At 46.6% G+C, this 19,606-nt stretch overlaps 1 protein-coding gene across 4 annotated transcripts in view; it reads left to right on the forward strand.

Moving 5' to 3' along the window:
- AFAP1L2 (actin filament associated protein 1 like 2) overlaps nt 1–19,606 on the forward strand; it is a 71,957-nt gene that overhangs the window by 14,897 nt on the left and 37,454 nt on the right. The window lies entirely within an intron of this gene.

Genomic DNA, 19,606 nt, shown 5'->3' on the forward strand with positions numbered 1-19,606 from the left:
TTCCCAGACTTGCCTCAGTTCTCTTGGGGTTTATTCCATGGTCTCATTACTTGTATGGATATGATGTATAAAGGCATCATCTTATTAGTGGTAGATGTGTATAATGGTAGAGTAACAAAATTTTCTTTCTTGGCATGGCGGGGGGGAGAAAGACAAAAACAAACCAACCAAAAACCCACAACATTTTCAATGGTGCTAAAGAACAGCCAGTGCTGTGATGTGAGAATTGGAGAAAGTATTTCTGTACCAGGAGATGTGCTGAGGATGCAGCTATCCACACTGCATGCTGTCACCGAATCAAAACCGTCCTGGCTGTCACGGGCGTCATAGCCAGCCTGTGCTCGGCAGGCAGCTGCTGTCCTCCTGTAATGTCACCATGCGTCTGGTCAGGCTCCTGCATGTGTGAGTGCAGAGGTTGTGCTTGGAGATGGTTCAGAAGCCCAGGGCTTGCAAACAGAAAATGGAGAGAGTGTGTTTGGAGGGAAGGAAAGTCCTCGCTGGCACTGAGCTGGCTCCGCACCTGGGGGTGTGTGGGAGGGAGGTGGCACCTCCTGTCCATTCCACAGCACAGAGGGCTGAGAGCTCCCAGATGTCACCAAATCCTTCTCTTCCTCTTCCAGCTTCCCTTTGTACATACTGTTATCATGGTCTGTTTTGCCAATGCATTTCCAGGAACTACCACTGTTTTCAAAGTCCTGCAGAGACAGAAGAGAGGTTCTTTCTGTGAAGGCTTGAGAAGCAGATGGTTGCTTTTTTCTTTTTTTTTTTTTTAATAGTCTTATTGCGGCAGAGGCTCCCCTGCCACAGAGAAGACTTCTGCCCAAGAATTGTTCTTTTAGATTGTCTTCCCCTAAATCCTATTCACTTCAATAGAATATTCTAGTTTTGAATATATTTTTAATGAGGCTTTACTATTTGACACCAAAGGGACTCTGAGAAGTCTCCACCCTAACCCCTTGCTCAGAGCAGGGCCAACACTGAACTCAGAGCAGGTCACTTAGGGATTTGTCCCGTCAAGTCTTGAAAAACCTCCGAGGACAGAGCTGCCACAACAAGTTTTCATGGAGCAATTTTTTTTCCCATGTATCCAGTTGGCACCTTCCTGTTTCAATTTATGTCTACTTCTTGTTCTTCCACCATGCACCTCTCCAGAGAACCGGGCTCTGTCTTCTCATTAGTGTCCTCTCAGGTTTTGGAAGGCTGCTCTTGGTCACCCAGACCTTCTCTTCTCCCGGCTGTGCAAGCCGTGCTTGGGTGCCACTCGTGTCCTCCCGCTTCCAGTCTCAACTCCTTAGTGCCAGGGGCTGGATGCTGCTCGTGCAGTTGTGGACACTGCAGCCTTTCCCACAACTTTTGCCAGTTACTTACTGGGGCAAAGTGCTGATTTGTCAAAAAATCTGAGCCTTGCTCTGCCAGGAACTGTACTCATTGCCTGTGCCTGGACTTTTGAAATTTGGGAGGTAAGTATGAATATAGATAGGTAAGGAGGATGGGAAGAAAAGTGTTAGGTGACCTTATTCTGTTCTCTGACTACTATTCTCAGATGGGATCAGCATTGTAATTGATCTTTTCAACCGTAGTCTACAGAAGAGCTGAAGTACTTCAGTTCACTTCAAGCGTGTGAATAGCTCCACTGGCTCTGGTAGAGGCTTGCAAGGTTTCTTGGATAAAGGTGGAAAATAAATTCAACGAAGCTAGAAAGGAAAAGAAGGGCTATTGCAGGGATATGAAGGGGATTATGTTTGATTGTGTCAATGGAGATAAAAGCAGAATTAAACTGACTACGAAATACAAGCAAATGAGAGGCTGATGGACTGAAAGCATGTCACAGTTCTGGCTAATCCCAAGTAAACACCCAGCAGTAAGTAGTCTGGCAGTATGGGTGTACACCTAGTTTCTGGTGGTGCTTCTGATATTCACATGCTTCAGTTTACTCCTGTGTTGAGTGCATAGAACTGCCTTTACTATAAAGAGTATTGTGCAAATTAATAGCTTTACTCAGTGGTACCATATTAAAGGGAAAACATTTTCTTGGGAGTAGCACTGGTAATGTGTATGTTGGCAAAGAGGTTAGAAATGTGGGCTCCAGTCTTCCAGGAATCAGCCAAAAGGTTTTAACACGAGATGTTACTGAGTGTTCTCCAAGTGAAGCCACTGGGAGCTCGTGGTACTTTTACTTCTTGACAGAAACAGTCCACTCAATAGAGTGGACACACATGGTGAGAGTATTTGTCTACAGCTGTAAAACTAACCTTTGCAATCGGTTGGGGGTTTTGGTACAACTTTAGATCTCATAAAATTCATATTTATGACTTATAAATAGCAGTAAATGTACCTGAAAACTTGGATGCCATAAGCTATCAACTACTCTTAATGTATGTTGAAACAAAATGTCGCTTCAGTCCAGGATTGCTGGCAATCCTCAGAGCTATAGGTGTGTCCGGTACTGCAGTATGGTCATGGAGGTCTCTTAGATGGAAGGAAATTGATGTGATAAACATATCAGAAGACCAAAACAAGACTGTAGAAATTTCTGCTTGCAGCAAAGACCATCATTTTTAAGTATAGGACAAAGAGATAATAAATAATAAATCCAGCAGGGAACAAGAAAATTATGTAGCAACTGCAAAAGATCCAAACATATGGAAAATTCAATTCTATGGAGAATTAAGTCACTATTATGTAATGAGGATCAATGGAAATGAGCTGATGTCAGTATTGGACTGGCTTAATGCATAGATGGAAAATCGTGTCCTGTCAGAGAGACCTGCTAATAGGAGTGAAAGCTCCATGCACGCTGCATTTCCATTAACTGTTGCTGCTTTTTTTTTTTTTTTTTTTTTTTTTTTTTTTAAACCTAGGAGGGGCTTGATCCAAACCCAACAGAAGTAAATAGGGTGTTGTCGCGGGAGAGGATCCGAGTTGCTAAACTCCTCACACCCACTGGAAAGGGAGCTGCCATGAATGCCCTTAGCTTTTCTGCTTGCTCTGTGCCTGCTCTGATAGTCGACCCACCCTCTGAGCCAATTCACCTGCCCAACCTAGCAGGGGAGAGAGAAAAAAGAAAAACAAAAAAACCCCAACCAAACAAAAACAACCCACCAAAACCCTTTTGTTGCTGTGTGTATCTTCCACTGAATTAGAGTTGATAGGACTCAGTGCAGGGGATAATAGACGCCACTGCAAGTGCAAGGGAGGGCTGAAACTATGAGGCCAAAGGCAGGGAAAAAGAAGAGAAAAGAGGAGCACAGGGGTCTTGTTAGCATTTTGGGTTCCTCGTTTGGAAGGTTTCTGGGTCTTTGAAAGAACCTTGATGTTTCCCAAAGTGAACTCACAGGTAGGATATGGAGGGGGTTATGACACAAAGAGAGCAAACATACTTATCTTCAGTTCCTTAGGCATTTCTTCTCCATTTCTAGTAAACCTGTTCAGCTTAACTCAAGCAATTTCTGCACTGTGCAATAATCGCTCTTAAAATGGTGCTAGAGAGGTGAAGACACCCTTGGCTTTGTGAGCAATGTTAAAGTGATTGCGTCTACTTCCTGCCCTGTAACTATGTAGATCCATTGAAAGTTGGCCAATGTCTTTTCTGAGAAACAGCTGCTCAGAAATTTGGGAGGAAAAATATTTTATTCCTCGCATTCTGGCGGATTTGAGGCTCACCAGCTGGTTGAGAAGCCTGCCAAGGCTCCGTGCTGTTGTGGAAATGTACAGTAACTGGGCATAAGTAGCTCTAAGCCCTTTTTGGACTGAAGTGTGAAAATGTCTTAATGCTGGGAAGCTGTTGAATGTCTTTTTCAAACTAGAAATAAATCAGAAGGGAATTGCTCTGTCTTTGCCAACAAATAAACTCATTCTGGGGAATTTACTCTCCCTGTTTCCACAGCACCTCTGGATTCTGCCTGTTGGCTGGAGCTGTCCAAGGCCCGCATGCTGTTAATGTCCCTGTTTGAAATGCGATATTCAACCTAAAAACCCAGTTCTTAAATGGGATTCTTTGACTGGTTGTATCCATAATTTGTGTTATTTCAATCTAAGGACCAAATTCTCACTATATTGAGGAAAGTCTCCCATTGACTTCTAGACTCTAGCTCTAGCAGGCTGGGTTAAACATGGAGAGGCAGATGATATCTGTCAAAACGACTTTGCTCCAGCAAATGCAATTTCTGTCAGTGTTTGGGTTTTTTTGCTGCTTTTTTATTTTCACCCTGAATAAACTATTCCGATTTGCTTTTCTGAACTCCGTTCCCAACCACAGCATGGAGAAAACCTTATATGAATTATTTCGTTTGACTGCTGTAAAGCAAGTATTTTGTTTGCTGTGAATTGAAAAGAAATATGTTTGCACCAGTCTTAAAGCCTGTCTCTGAATGGAAAACTGGATTCTTTCTGGCTTAGGATGCAGTGGTGGTGCTCAGCCATGGGGACAGCCTTGTCCAGCTCAAATGTGTGCCCAGGTTGGGATGTTCTGGTCCAAGGGGGTGGACTGTGGAGGGGTGGGCTTGTAGATAAGTAAAGAACTGGCTGGATTTTGGGGCTGAAGAAGAAAAAGGTTGTGGTTCGTACTGTAACTGAACTCCTGCCTTCAGGGTGTGTGGGGAGGGCCCTTGCCTGCAGGAAATGGTTGAAGGCTGCGTGAGCTGTATTTAGGCATTTTTTGAGAGTTCTGCATACACATCCTATCTGGCCAAAGCTGCTCTCGCTTGTGGCCAGGAGCTGCTTCTGTGCGGCTTTTACAATGGGATAAAGATAGTGGATGCTGCCATTGTAGTAAGGGTTCTCCAGGTAGTCTTCCTCCCTCTGCTTGGAACAGGCCAGTCTACTTGTAGCAACCCTGTCCTGTGCTGAAATGCACATCGAGATGTCTTCACCTATTATTCACATGGTGTGAATTTTGTGTTTGTCATATGCAGGGACAGGAGTTGGACTCAATGATGCTTGTGGGTCCCTTCCAACTCAGGACATTCTATGATTTTAATGTAGGGTGAATTTTTCCCTTGGGATGTTCAGGCTGCAAGATGCCAAGAGCTCCAGTCTTTAACAAAGCAGCATCAACCTATTTGTATGATGTTTGTATACACTCTGCAAAATTTCTGAACAAGATGTTCTTCTAATCCTGTGAAAAGGAAGGCCAAGAGAGAAAGCGTGGTGCACTGGTGGGAAGTGTTCAGATGCTGCCAAAATGGTGTGATGTAACTTGACCCAGTGCCAATGTTTGTGCTGTAAACTGAATGCAGGTGAATGTCGATTAAAATGAGCCCACACAGTGTCTATCTCCTGCATATGTTGTTTGGTTTAAGGTAACATCTAGAAATACAGGTGAGGGAACCAGATTCTGTCTGTCTGGTGAAATATGAGTGTTCTTGTCTCTGTAGTTTCATCCTGAAACAGAAACACAACCAACCCACAGATATGCAACGTTACTCACTCTAACTATATAAAGAACCCCAGACGCACCTCACTACTTATGTTTAGGTTTTGATGAGCAGACAGCTTGGGAAAATGTTGACTTTATTTATTACACCCTATCATCTTGCAGTCTGGATGTGTGTAAAACTGATAACTGGCTTGGTGGCTGAGGGGAGAGCCGTGGATGTTTGTTGATTTTTTTATTAAAGCTTTTGACAGTCTCCCGTAACATCCTCCTAGGCAAACTGATAAAGTACAAGCCAGAGAAGTGGATGGTGAGTTGAGGTGAAAACTGGTTGAACTGCCATGCTTAACGGGTTTTTGGCTGGAGACATGAAATCCAGCCAGAGGCCAGTCCCTTGTGGTGTGCCCCAGGGGTGGGTACTGGGGACAATATTGTTCAACATCTTCATTAGTGACCTAGCTGAGGGGGCAGAGTGTCCTCTGCAGTTTTGTAGATAATACAAAACTGGGAGGAGTGGCTGATTCAGCAGATGGTTGTGCTGCTGTTAGGAAGGACCTTACCTGCCTGATGGAACAAGCCAACAGGGGAAAGAAAGTCCTGCCCTTGGGGAGGAATAACCCTGGGCACCTGTATATGCTGAGGCCAACCAGGTGGAAAGCAGCTTTGAAAAAAAACCAAAACAAAACAAAAAAACCCACAAACAAACAAAACAACAACAACAAAACCAAACCCAACCAAACAAAAAAAACCAAAAACAAAAACAAAAAACCCCAAACACTTGGGGGTTCTGGTGGCCTCCAAATTGAACATGAGCCAGCAATGTGCCCTGGTGTCAATGGGCCAACAGCCTCTGGGGCTGTGTTAGACAGAGTGTTGCCAGCAGGTCAAGAGGGGTGGTTTTTTCCCCTCTTTGTCCCTGGTGAGACGCATGAGCAATGCTGGCTCCAGTGCTGGCCTCCCTGGTATGAGAAAGAAGTGAACATACTGGTGCTGGTTCAGGAAAGGGCTGTGAGGATGACGAAGGGATTGGAGCATCTGTCACAGGAGAGGAGGCTGAGAGAGCTAGGACTGTACAGCCTGGAGAAGAGCCTGTTTGGGGGGATCTCACCCATATATATAAATGCCCAGTGGGAGGACTAAAGGAGATAGACAGGTTTTTCTCAGTGCTATCTGGTGAAAAGACAAGAGGCAGTGGGCACAAACTGGAATGCAGAATTCCATTTTAATATAAGAAAAAGCTTTTTCACTGTGAGGGCTGTTAGAACCTGGAACAAGTTGCTCCAAGTAATGTGCTGCAGCTGACCCCACTCTAAGCAGCAGCTTGGATTAGACAGTCTCCAGAGGTGCCTGCCCACCTCCCCCATGGGAGCAGTGAAACCTCTCAGTTGTCAGCACAGTCCTTTGAAAGGATTTCTTTGATTGCTGAGAAAACTGGGATGGAGCATGCATCACTCCAGCCCTATCAGCTGCTCGTGCCAGGTACAACCTTGGTAACAGAAGAGGAACTTTTAAACAAAAGAGCATGCAAGCCATCCTATGATGCTTCTTCAAAGAGGCACAATCTCTGTCGGTCAAGGGAGTTTTAGCTTCCTGGAGCAGAGCCGATGTTCCCACAACACAGCTGCATGGATGAACACCCATCCCATCACACTGGATCTACTTTTGGCACACTCCAGGTAGCTGTGAACTTGTGGCTCTTAAGCTATTCTACAGACGAAAATCTCAGTGTTGACAATGTACTGTCAGGGCTGGAAAAAGAGGCTTTTCTGTGCTAATGGATTTACTGCCTCCCAGATTTCCTCGAAGCACTGCTAGATGTGTCATGCAGAAAGGTGGTTTCATCAGCAGTTCTGCTTGGCTTGAGGGAAAACACTCTTTTACTTGGTTGGTTCAGCATGAAGTCTCCCTTGACAGGTCAGTCACTTCCCAGGCACTCCCAAGCCACTGTTTGCTGTTCCTTTGCCACGAACGAAAGGTGAGCTCCCACCCTGCCCAGCCATGGTTGATGTGAGCAGAGCTGCTGGCCAGGTTGACCTCTAGCCCAGCCAAGCGAGGTGCTCACCGTGTCAATCCTTCTTGCCTGCCCTCTGTTTTTAGAGGTTTGGAAGCGTCTCTGGGATGTTCCTCATCAGAGGATCTGGCACATCCAGTCTCCTACACGTACTGGAGTTCAGCTGGGCAGGAGGGACTTCTAGTGGAAAGGCACATCTGTTACTCCTTAAGCGTGACCACTGTCAAGGTTTCCATCCCTCCAGCAAAGCAGTTTGCAGCCAAAGGCTTGATAATCTCTGATTTTTCAGGAGGAGAGGGAAAAGGAGTAAGTCTTCAGGATAACTGATTCTTTTTTTAACTGAAGAGATTAGTTTTGTTTTAAATTACAGTATATTGAGTCAGTGTCTTTGACACCCGCAGCTGCGTTGGTGGAAAGCTGCTGGAGGGCTTGGTCGGGCAGGATCCCACGTGTCTACTGGAGCTTTGTGCAGGATGCACCTTGCAAGGAGCCTCGCACAGCCGCTCGCAGAGGGTGCTGCATGGCTCCCGTGCTTGACTTTGCTTCTCCATTGGGAGCGTTCCTGTCGGAGAGCGCGAATCTGCCCAGCAAAACAAATGACATTGTTTTCACATGGTGTAAAACCGCTCCCTCCACCTTCCCCTGCACCGCTGCCCGTATCCCAGCTGTAAATCCTGAGGGGAAGCAGCGGGCTGAGTCATCTGGCGCTGCGAGTGTATTTACAAAATAGAAAGGCTGGAACACTGCAGAGGCTGGGGGAGAAACCAATACACGAAAGATCTTGGACAGAGATGGTGGGTTCCCCCCACACTCCTTTCCTGTCCTTGGGTTTGGTTACCAACGCAGATCACCAGGTTTCAGCTGTGAGGTGGTCGGTAGGAGCCGGTCCAAGAAAACTATCGAGGCATCAAACTGCTGGGCTAAATTTGCTTGCTTCTTCCTTGAAAATCCTTACACGTGAGCTCAAGGCAGGGATGGAAAGGAAAAAGGCTTGCACAGGGAAGGGCTTTGAAGATTTGTGATGCTTGCAGCCAAGATAAGAGGGTTGGCTGAGTTCACCCCACAGCACCCAAGGTGATGTGGAGGTGCCTGTGTAGCTCTTGCCATTTCAGCTGCTCCTTGCATTAGCTGCAGCCTGCAGCAATCTAACTTTGATCTTGCTCACACAAGGGTAAGCGAGAGGGAGCACTAGGGCTGTTTTGTAGTGGGTTAGCCTGCTTTATCTGGTGGTTCTGCACCCTGCTTGTGTTCCCTCCTGTCCCTTTTCCTTCTGGGATAATGAAGTTGGAGCAGAGCAGTTTGGGTTAATCTGCTGGGTCTCTCCTTCCTCTGCCTGTTCCAGCAGCTGATCTCTTAATGAGCAAAGTTGCCTGGGGATGCCATTTACCCAGGGGAGGCAGCTCCCACTGCACTATTGCATTGATTTCTTGTGGAATCTGCATGTCCAGCCTCACTTGCGGGTGCTGTTATCTCCTTCCACGCTTTCCCTGGAAAAGCTGCTTTTCAGCAGAAGGGCTGTGTCTGCAAGCGTCCCCCTTCCTGGAAGGGACAGGATGAAATGGCTTGTGGTCCTGTTAGAGCATGAGGTGGAGGAAGAGAAGTACAGCGGAGCAGGATTTCTCCTTTCCTCCCCGTATATCACACCCACGCTATGAGAACAGGGAGTTTGCTGAAGCAAATGGGCAGGAAATAGGAACTGAATAAAGGAAAGGGTTTCTTTATGAGTGTGACCTGTGGGACACGCTGCTCGGGCCGAAGAGTCCCTGCTATTAGCTTAACTTTTCAAAGGGCTTACTCACTGGATGTAACCCAAATAAAAGCAGTAAGTCTGCACCGTGCCTTGTGGCTAAGTAAAATCAACCTGTGTGCTTGCAAGAAATACAAAGCAAGTATGTCATTAGTAACTTGGGCTGGGATGGGGGCTGTACAGCCACTGATGTTAAACAGTGTGGTCTTGCAGGCAAAACCTGGAAAACCTGCCCCTTGGCAAGGCAGTGCACCCAGGGCGGGAGAAGACCTGTGTGAGGTGCACTGGCAGTATCTCTCTCAGTAAAAACTCCACTGTCCCCTCTGGTCAGGGCCGTGTGCCATGCTGAGACACAAAACTTGCTATTTTGAGACCCCAAAACACAGACCTGAGCCCTGCTGGCTGTTTTGCAGGTGGGCTGCTGCTGCAGTGGATCTGCTCCATCGTGGAGCACCAGGTACCAGGTATCGATTTGGGCATGCTGGTCCAACCTCCGCTGCATCCCTTGGGCTCGCCAGGGTCTTGGTCTGGGATTTGAGGCCAGCAGATTTGTTTGTTTGTTTAATAATGTTTTATTCATTTATTCCTAATTGTATATAGTTCTCGTCGTTGCTCAGGCTGTGGCTTTCAGCTATCTTGAAATGAAAAGAAAATACATGTTTGTCTTCCAGCACCTTGGGAGCCAAGGGAAGCCTTAGCCAGAGCCAAGATGTAACGTGGCAGTACAAACACTAATATCTGATCTTGCCCCAGATTTGTAATTAAGAGATGATGATTTTCCCAAGGTCACCAGAAGGACACGAGCCTACAGGATCCAGTTGTCTGGCTGCTATAACGCTAAACCTGTTCCTATGGCGATGAGCTGGTTGCCGTTGGGTTTTGTGCTGATTTCAGGATTTTTTTTTTTTTTTAATGAGTTCGGCAGTGTATCTCTCTACTTCCCGATGCAGCCAGGATCTCAGCACAATTTCTAGGCACCACAGCATCCCGTAAGGGCCGCAGGCAGTGCCAGGCGCTCTGCGGGGACGTCGTGAGAAGCAGCCCTTTCCCAGGGGGCCCTCAGTCCAGATGCCACCATGGAGGTGAAGGGGGCCAGGGGAGGCTGTGCTGGGGCTGCCGCTCAGTTGTTTTTTTCTCATAGTATTTTTGTCAGAGGAATGCACCTCCTGACCCGCTGCCTGGGAGAGCGAGGTGCCGGGAAGGGGGTCCCAGCCCTGCTCCAGCTGCAGCTCACCAGGCTGTTCCTATTTTGGGAACAGCTGGGTGTATCTAGGTTCCCTGGGTGCGCACTGCGTTTGCCTTCTTGCCTTTGTTAATGCTCCTTGGACAATAATGAGGACCTGGAAACCAGTCATAATTTATGATTTTTTAAAAATTATTATTATTATGTAAGCAAGAGGCAAAATGCATCATGCTTAGCCCTCTCACCTTTTTGGAGAAGGGGTGCCTTTCTGAGTGGGAAGCGGCAGGGAGGGCTGTGTTGGTGCAGGTACCAGCCAGTTTTGTCACCTGGGTGCTCTCCCAGGCCACACTTAGTGTAGCAAGGGAAAGAAAATATATTTTTCTCCTATCAAAAAATTGAGTCCTGCTTCTGCTGGAAGGTAAAATGTATTAGGAATGAGCACAGCATACATTTCAGGAGCTCTTCTCCTCTCTGCTCACTGGTTGGGATGCTTCAGGTTTTAAGCTGACGGCCAGTTTTGAAAGCACAGGTGTGCTCCTGCCTGCTTTACTGCTGAGACTTTCCTCCCCCAGCCTGAGCACAGGCTCAGATCCCATCACAAATTTGCTTTAAAGTGAGTTGTGTGCGCAAGGATGCACTGTCAAGGGATGGAGTTACCCACATGCTTGGCTTGAACCAGGGCCATAAATAGGCCAGTCACAACAGTACAGTATTTTGTAAATGTTTGCCTTTCTGAGTTGCTAAAAGATGGGATTTATTTGTCATGGATTAAAAGAAACGTATGAATTTAACACAGCCTTCAGATCACCCACCTACTGTACTTGGTACGTGCTTTGCTTCTGGTGATGTCCAAGTCTAATCACTGTGCTGAGTGGGAGTAGCCCCAGGGATGGATCCCTTGGGGCTCTTCAGCTCCCTGAGTGAGATGAAGTCCCCAAATCCTCCCTTTGTGGTGTGACCACAGCAGTGTGTCCTGGGCTCCCTGTTTCCCTCTTTTTGTGGGCATCCTGAGGAGCTTTTGTTCAGCACATCTCCCATCTGAGGTCCTTCTGGAAACCAGATGTGTCAGCTCAGCAAGACATCCTGCCTAAATATTTTCAAACAGAAGTTTAGGGATGTCTTGTGACTCGTGGTTCGAGAGTTGTTTGTTTTTCAACATTGGTTTTCAGTCTTGTGGCTTATCCTTCTGCAATGAGGTCGGATCCTGATCTGACTGTTACCAGTTGGACCAGGAGCAGCTCATACTGAGTTGGGTGGCGTGAAGGGAAGGTTGGAGCAGAACCCTTGTCCACAGGGTCTTGTGAAAGGTGGCTGAGAATGCAGCTGCTGTTTCCTAACCCAAATATTAGCATGGGGCAAGCTCCTCGCAGAAGCTGCTGAATCTCGCCCTGGTAAGGTGTGCTTGCTGGAACTGCAGTTGGCAGTGGGAGAAGGGAAGGAAAGCAGGCAGGTTAGGACATCAGTGGGGATTTTCCTTCTGTAGTGAGAAAAAGAAGACTGTGGAAGTACTTAGAGTAATTTCTGAGTTGGGCTGTGACGTGCAGGAAGAGGCTGGTTTGGGGGTTCCCGGGTGCGGTGCCAGGCGGCGTTGCTCACTGTGCACGACATTGGGCTTCCCTGCGGGATGCTGCACTAGGATGCAGGCTGGCGTGGCCAGTGCTGACCCCTCTGTCAGAGGACCTCTGTGGGAGATAACTTAAATTTCCAAGCTTTTCCTGCCACTGGGAGGGTGAGGGATTACCAGTAAGACAGCTGGAGTTTATAGGCCAAATTTATTGGTAATTCTCAGCTGCTGTGGGCTTTTGGGTTAGTGCAAAAGGGCTCTTAACCTAGTCTGCTAGTGCAGTTAAGTGGGACCTATAAGGGTTTTGTAGCACCACTCTGGGATGAAGTTGTTGGAACTGCCCTGATGAATCAGGCCCAGGGGAACTCCACTGGCATCAAAAAGTCTGATCCTGGTATCCTCTTCCACTTACAGCAAGTAGAATGTTAGGGCTTTTTTGTGCGTGGTTTGTTTGGGGGTTGGTTTGTTTGGTTTTTGGTTGTGTTGTGGGTTTGGTTTGGTTTGTTTTTTTCCAGAAAATCCTGACCAATCAGGAGCTTGCTGGTTTATTTTTTTCTAAGCAGAGCTGCACATAAGTATTTTTCATGAAAGTTTCTGAGGTCCTGGCTGGTATTTCTGATCATAAAGAGCCTTTGTGGTGATGGTACTGCCCAGGAAACCCAGGCCTCAGCCTCAGAGATCATTGCCTCTGTACTGTGGGGCTCCTACACTGTGGAACATGTAGGAACACTGTAGCATGTATACATGTGTATGTAGGGGAATGACTGAAATGGGAGACACCAGCTCCAGAGGAACTGGTGTTTGTTATGCAGAGGAGTTGCCTGTGATTCTGCACCACCTGAGCTCTGCTTTGGTCCTCAGTCCATCCCCTCCTAGACGAGAGCTCCAGTAGCCCAGTGGGCTTATTGGCTATTGAAGGGTGGCGAATTCTGTCTTTCTCTTCTAAAAATCAAATAAAATTCCAAAGTTTGGGCTTTCCATCAAATGTGGAGTGGTTTGTGGTTTCCCATTTCAATGAAATACAGCTTGCATTTGCTTCACTTTCATCTTGGTTTTTCGCGGTACTTTGGGATCCCTAGAACCAGTCATCTGGATCTGACATGAACTGGGAAAATTCTGCACTGTGTCTGTTTGTGCCTGCATAAAACTAGAGTTTTCTGATCATCTTTCTCCTCTGTACTAAAATTAAAACTTTTTTGGCAGTCTTCAGTGGGGCTGTTTAGATCTATACCAGATGAAGACACAGCTCAGGTAGATACCTGTGGTGATTGCACAGCAATAATGTGATCTTTATGTACACTTCAAGCATTTCTGTGCTCTCAAAGGAATGCTCCTTTTATATGTAACCCAATTTATTCTAAACCCAACCTTCCAACTTCCAGTGCAAATCCAAAGGTCCAGGTAGACCTGCCCGGCCCGTTGAGCTGATGTAGCTGAGGAACACTCATTTCCATCCAGAAGCTGCGGAGGTGAGCATGGGGAGCAGTACATCCAATTGCCTTTGATTCATGGCCCAAAACCCAGGTGGCTGCTTGCATATGGGTCAGGCTGGTGGTACCACTGGTGCCACTTCACAATTTGCTCCAGGAGGTCTCTCTGCTTCCATAGCAAGATGCCTTTGCCAGTCTGCCACTGTGTCCTGAAATGTGGCACCCTTAATATACCTTCTCATGATAAGTCCTTGTTCAGGAGTGGTTGCATTTGTACAAAGATCGTTCTGTTTCCCTTAAAATTGTGTCAGGAGCTTGTGAAAGAGAGGCCCCATGAGACCCGTGGGGATTAGTGACATAGGGTGAAAACTTCCATTCCTTGGAGATTACAGTTGGATCCACAAGCCTGGAGCAGATGGGATCCAACACAGCTTGAACTAAATCCACAAGGAGCATTTGAATGCTGGGACAATTTTCAGTAAATACTTTGTGTTATGACATCCTGTGAGCTTCCTCAGAGTGTTACTGGAAGCCTGTTTAAGCTTGCCAAACTTCCAGCAAGTTTTTTTTCTCACACACTTGACAGATAAGCAACTCCTTAAGTACCTTAACTGGAGTGCCCCACTGAGCTGGGAGCAGGGCGGTCCGGGAGGACCAGCTTCAGCAGCTGCTGCTGCTCCAGCTCATTCCTCCAGCCTGACTCACCACATCTCACCTGCACCTGGTGAGACAACACAAGCCCCGCTTGCCTTCAGAGGGCTGTTGACTCAGTTTAGTTGTCTCCGTCACTGTCTGGATATCAAGTACTGAGTAAAAGAGTTTCTGCTGTAGGAGAAGGGGTCAAGAAAATGGGCATTAATGCCTTCAGGTAGGGAACAAATGATGGGAAGGAATGGCTCTGGTGGAACACCAGCTTTGGGTGCGCTCCAGAGCTGCAAATCTTTTGGCCTTGGGTTTTACTGAAGACATCTCTAGCTTTGGCTCTTGCTCTCTCAGAAGCATTGAGACCTCCTGGTGGAAGGGGCTAAATGTTGAGTTCGTTGTGAGCTGCTTCAGCTTGCTGAAGAAAACCAGAGCAAACGTCGCTTCTGGTTTGAGCTGTGCTTTTGCTGTTGCAGCCACGTGTTTGTATGAATCCTCCATTCAAAACCTCCTGTGGCATAGCAGAGATCTAAAAGCAGCAGAAATTCAGCAATGATCCTTGGTGACTGGAAACCACTGAGTTTTGCATTCAGTTTGATCACCACACCTCTCCAGCTGAAGCAGTGCTCCTGGCCTGACAGGCAACTCACCACAGAGCAAACACCAGTGCTCACAGGCCCTGGAAAAAAACCCAAACAAACAAACTTGTGATGAAGGAAGATAGACTGAGCCACGTATAAAACCAGTCCTCAAAGAAATGTCTTATCTCTGAGGGGTTTGCAGAAACCCTCTCCTGTTGGGGAATGATGAAAGCAAGACAGCTATTAGAGAGAAATGGGAGCAGGAAGCATCTAGTTTTTGATGGTGGCATCTTTCTCACATTTTCAACGATTGCAAGAGTTTTCTGTAAAAATGTTTTGAGACAGATATTAATGAAACCGCATTTTTGATACAGGCTAGGGAGCACTGTGAAAGCTAAATAAACTTTTTTGGCAGCAGTTCATCTTTCTTAGCCTTGTGCACTTGCTCAATCTGTGTCCCTTTTAAATTCTAATAACTTCCTTGGGTACCACAAACACTCTGGCCTTGTCACTTCTCCTTTTGATGTTTCCTTCTCATAATGCAGCCTTTTCTGAAGTGCTCCTGCTGTCAGTCGGCTAACTAGTCTAAAACACTCACTCCCCTGCTTCAAAATAACTTAATTCCTTTCCAGTTATTAATACAAAGAATGGCTTTCCTGTTGCTGGCTGCTGACTCATGTGAGAAAGGTAGCGTGTCAGCCAGGAGAGCAAGTTCCTGCAGCCACCTAAAATAAGGCAGAAAAATTGAAAAGCAAGATGACCGAGGTGGGAAGCACAGGTCCAGGTGCAGTGAGGTGTGTTAAGAGAAAAACATCGCAAGCCAGGGTTGAGCATCAGTCAGTGCTGAGTGTGAATCTTCACCAAAGCTTAGGGCATCAGCCCCATTGCTGAAGTGTTGTGCTTTGACCTAAAAGGCTGCTTGTGGTGAAGGGTGACTGTCGAAGAAAGTACATTTCTGAAAAATCTCTGAAGTATTTAACTGCACAGTAGCCTTTCTCAGGTTTGCAGGAACAATTTATCAAGTGTTGCAAAAGGTGAGTGTGCAGTTTGGCCCAGAGACACCCAAGCTAGCAAAGAGGCAAAGCTCACGAGCACCATGCTGCTCCACAACGCTGTTTCCAGGACCTGGTGCCACACTGTGTGAGCACACTGGCCTGCTCAGGGCAAGATGGAGATGCTGCAACATTGAGGGCTATAAGCTGTTACACATTTTTCTTGGCTGACCTTTCTTCCCACTCCCTCCTTTATCCCTGTATATCTGCCAGCACCTAGCTAGAGGTAGACTCGCTGGTTTTCATTGAGGTGTCTTGGCCCGTATTGGGGATTTCACTTGTCTTCTGCTGCTTTATACCAACACGAAACACTGAAATACCCTTCTGAGATGATACCCTGAGACAGGCATACAGAGGATTTGGGTAAGACATGCTGGAGTGTTGCCTCCAAAGAACTCTGGATGAGGATGGATAACCACGGGTAGGGAAAGTGCAACGAAGTCCTTGTTGCTGAGAGGTTCCTATAGATCCATTTTCTCTTATACAACTTAGAAACAGTTTCTTGCGCTTTCCTTGCCCACCTGGAGGGGGAATTTGTAGAAGCATAAGTTGGCATGTCCCACCTGAAAATTTCAGACAGATTTTTATTCAAAATGGGGAGGAAATTTAGATCATACATTTCTTGAATGCAATGGAAGACTGAAGAATTTGGCTTGAGCAGCCCTTGAGAGCCTGGCAGCTCCTGTGCTTGTGGTTTTCAGTCTGTGTTTTGTGCAGAGCGTGACATGCTCAGCAGCTTACCCAGGCGGCTGTAACACGTGTCCCTACCGAAGACTGAGATGGAGCTTATCGCTGCTCCCTGTCCTTTCCATCTGGCTACCAGGACAAGCACTTTTTCCCCTTGGATAGTTTTTCATGCTGTTGAGTGTCAGGAGGCAGTGACTGTGGGTAGGCAGCAAACTCCTGTTGGTGCCAATGTAAGAGAAATTACTGCCCTGGGGTGACTGCCTGACAGAAACCTTGTTTTGGAGGCAAACCTGAGATTACGATTGTTTTTCTTTTTAACTGAAGTCAAGCGATGAAGCACTAGGCACAATAAGTAGAAGCTTTTCAGTGAACCAGAAAGAGACATACGGTGGCTACATCCCAACTGCTGTTTGGGGTGGGACTCTCTGGGTGGGAAAGCCCACGCTTCTTCCCCTCTGTAGTAACATAAGTGAATGGAGCAGCCTTCAGAGAAGACAAATTCAAATCCCTTCAGTCAGAGGAGGGATCTGAATCTACCTCCTCACCTCAGAGGTAAGAGCAAGAGGGCAACTGCCCTGACTTTGAGGATCCAGCCTCCTCCTGCCACCTTTTTTTTTTTTTCCTGAAACAAATAAGTGAAATCAAAATTACTTTTACTTTATCTCACAAAAATAATCACATTTTAAAAATTTTTTTCAGTGAATTCTGGAACAAAATATGCCTAGCCCTAAAAATGGGGAGTATTTTCCTAGTCATTTGTCCTTCCTTTCCTTCACCTGCTTGTCTGCTTCGTAGAAAGCCTGGGCAAACAGATAACAATAAAACAAAATAAATTGCAAAAAACCACAACAGAAGCAATCCTCATGTTTTTCCTAACCTGAGAAGACTGACAGACTCTGTGGCTTTTTGCTCCCTGGCTGCCTCAGCTTTGCCTTTGAGGCTGGAGCTTAACTGCAGAGTTAGTGTTAGGAAAGTCAAAAGGTTGAGTAGATGTTTGCAGTGGCAGCCTACAGTCCCTCCCTAAGCCATATCCAAGATGTACTGCTCCCTGAACAGGTAGGCAAAGCAACATCTCTGCCATCTCTTTTTCTCTGGGCTGTCAACAAGTTGAGCAGCCAGTGGTTTTGGTAACTTCTCTGCAAAACTGGAAGGCTGCTGGGTTGGCTGGGGCTGGCTGTTCCTTACCAGATAGCCAGCAGTCATGGGGATGTGCATCTCTTTATGCCTGTGAGTACTAAAAAACTATCTCGAGGGCAGTTCCTGCTTGCAAGATGTTAATCATGTTGTCAGTTGAATTGTGTCCAGCACTGGAGGCAGAACCATGGACTAGCCAGGCTGCACTTAGCAGTGAGTAAATAGAGAGTTCCTTCAAGTTATTACTTTCATTAAAAGCTATTAATTTATTAGTGCCAACACTTAACTGTGTTATGTTTCCCTTTTGGATGGCAAGCACAGCAACATGGTTTTGAGCAAGGGCAGCGTGGCCTGTCCTGGCCACAGGGAGCTGGGCATGAGCTGTGGATCCCAAACCACTGCTGCCTGCTCATGCTGCTCCCTCGGGCGCATACGTGCTTCCAAATAACCTGGGTGGGAAGGGATCCTCAGTTACTGAGGATGACATAAGTGTTCATTAGCACGTACTGCTGAGAAAAGAGAAATTCCAGGCTGCAAGGATGACTCCGAAGTCTGTTAAGAGGGAGATGAAAGAGTCAAATGTGGGTTTAGAAAAGCTCCAAGGAAGCTGAATTTGCTGGAAGGGTTTAAACTCATTCATCAGCAGTTTCTTGTCACAGATTTTCTGCTGAAATGGTAAATGAAAATAATGATCTAACTCTTAAATCTGTGATAGGATTAGTGATACCTTTGGCATATTTATGTAATGGGTTTCAGAGATTTAATTTAGAGTATTGTTCCCGGTCTGGAGAACTGGCTCTCATTCATGTAAACAAAGTGCAAGACAGACAAAGTAAGAAAATCTTTTTTATCCGGTAAATGGTTGTTTTGCTGGTTTGAGAGCTGTCTTTCATTTCCCATGCTTCACAGTCAGGGCAGAAAGGGAGAACTTTTCCAATTCACATGGAAAAAAAGAAACACCAGCCTTTGTGCTGGTTCTCTGCTGCCTCAGCCCCCGTGGGCTCCCGCGAGACCCTGCTGGGGAAGAAGGCAGAGGTGTGATGTGGTTGTCTTGTCCTGAGCCTTCACTTTTCCACCTGTGCGTCTCTGAGTTTGACTTGCTGCTGCTTGGTGATGAGACTCAAGCCCAGGGTGCAGGTGGTGGCTTCTCCTGTGACCCTGATAGTCAAACAAGGTTTATTTTTCAGTCGTGGCAGCTCTCTCGGTGCTTGCCTCCACCATACCTCCTAAGAGATTCCCCCATGCAGCAAAGTAGCTGTGGGCAGTATAGATGTGGTGCTTAGGGACATGGTTTAGTGGTGGACTTGGCAATGCTAGGTTAACGGGTAGACCAGATGATCTTAAAGGTCTTTTCCAACCTAAATGATTCTATGATTCTATGGCAGGTCCATCGCTGTAAGTCAAACCATTAGGTAGGTCACTGTAGAGGTCGCTTATCTCAGTATGTAATTGTCCATTGCTTCTCTGATCTCTGCTCCATGAGCCTGACCATCGTACCCTGTGGGACCTGGATCCATAGAGACAGAAATAGGAGCTCCTGTTGTACCTCCTCATGCAGTGGTGTGCAGCTCCAGCAGTCTCCATGGCACTGGCATCCTGACCCTTTATTTTCACTGGTTCCACACTGGTTTGCGTATTACTGTCACTTACCCAGTATGGTCCTGCTTATAACAAGTATTGTATCACCATTTCGCCCCCAAATATTGTCAGCTCTGTTTTAGCAGAGCATTTTTCTTTCATACAGTGAATGGGACCTGTGTTGGAAGAGTAGTGTGCGTGCAGCCCTTGCCTAAATTGGGTGGCATGGGAGAAGCTCTTACCTGTGAGTGACGCTTGTTTTCCCCAAGGCAGCCAATACTTGGTTTGGTTATTAGACAGAGAGGCTTTACTAAGAAAACATATTTGGGAGTTTCTTGAGTAATGTGGGGATTAATAACAGATGCCAAATGGTACCAAAAACTTGAACCGCATTGGAAAACCTGTTGAGCGATGAAAGCGATGTTTGGGGTATGAAGCAAGGCAGAGCCTCTGTTTCTGAGTGTTGCTGCAGCATTAGGACAACACTGGTGTTTCCCCACAGGGCACATGCGTCTCAAAACAGCTCACGTGGTGCCCAGCTGCTTTGGTAATCCATAGCAAACAGGGGAGCTGCCTGCTCCCCAGACACTGCTCTTCTACCCTGACTTCAGTGAAATGTCATG

Source organism: Caloenas nicobarica, chromosome 7 (genome assembly GCF_036013445.1).
Source record: "Caloenas nicobarica isolate bCalNic1 chromosome 7, bCalNic1.hap1, whole genome shotgun sequence".
Lineage (NCBI taxonomy): Eukaryota > Metazoa > Chordata > Aves > Columbiformes > Columbidae > Caloenas > Caloenas nicobarica.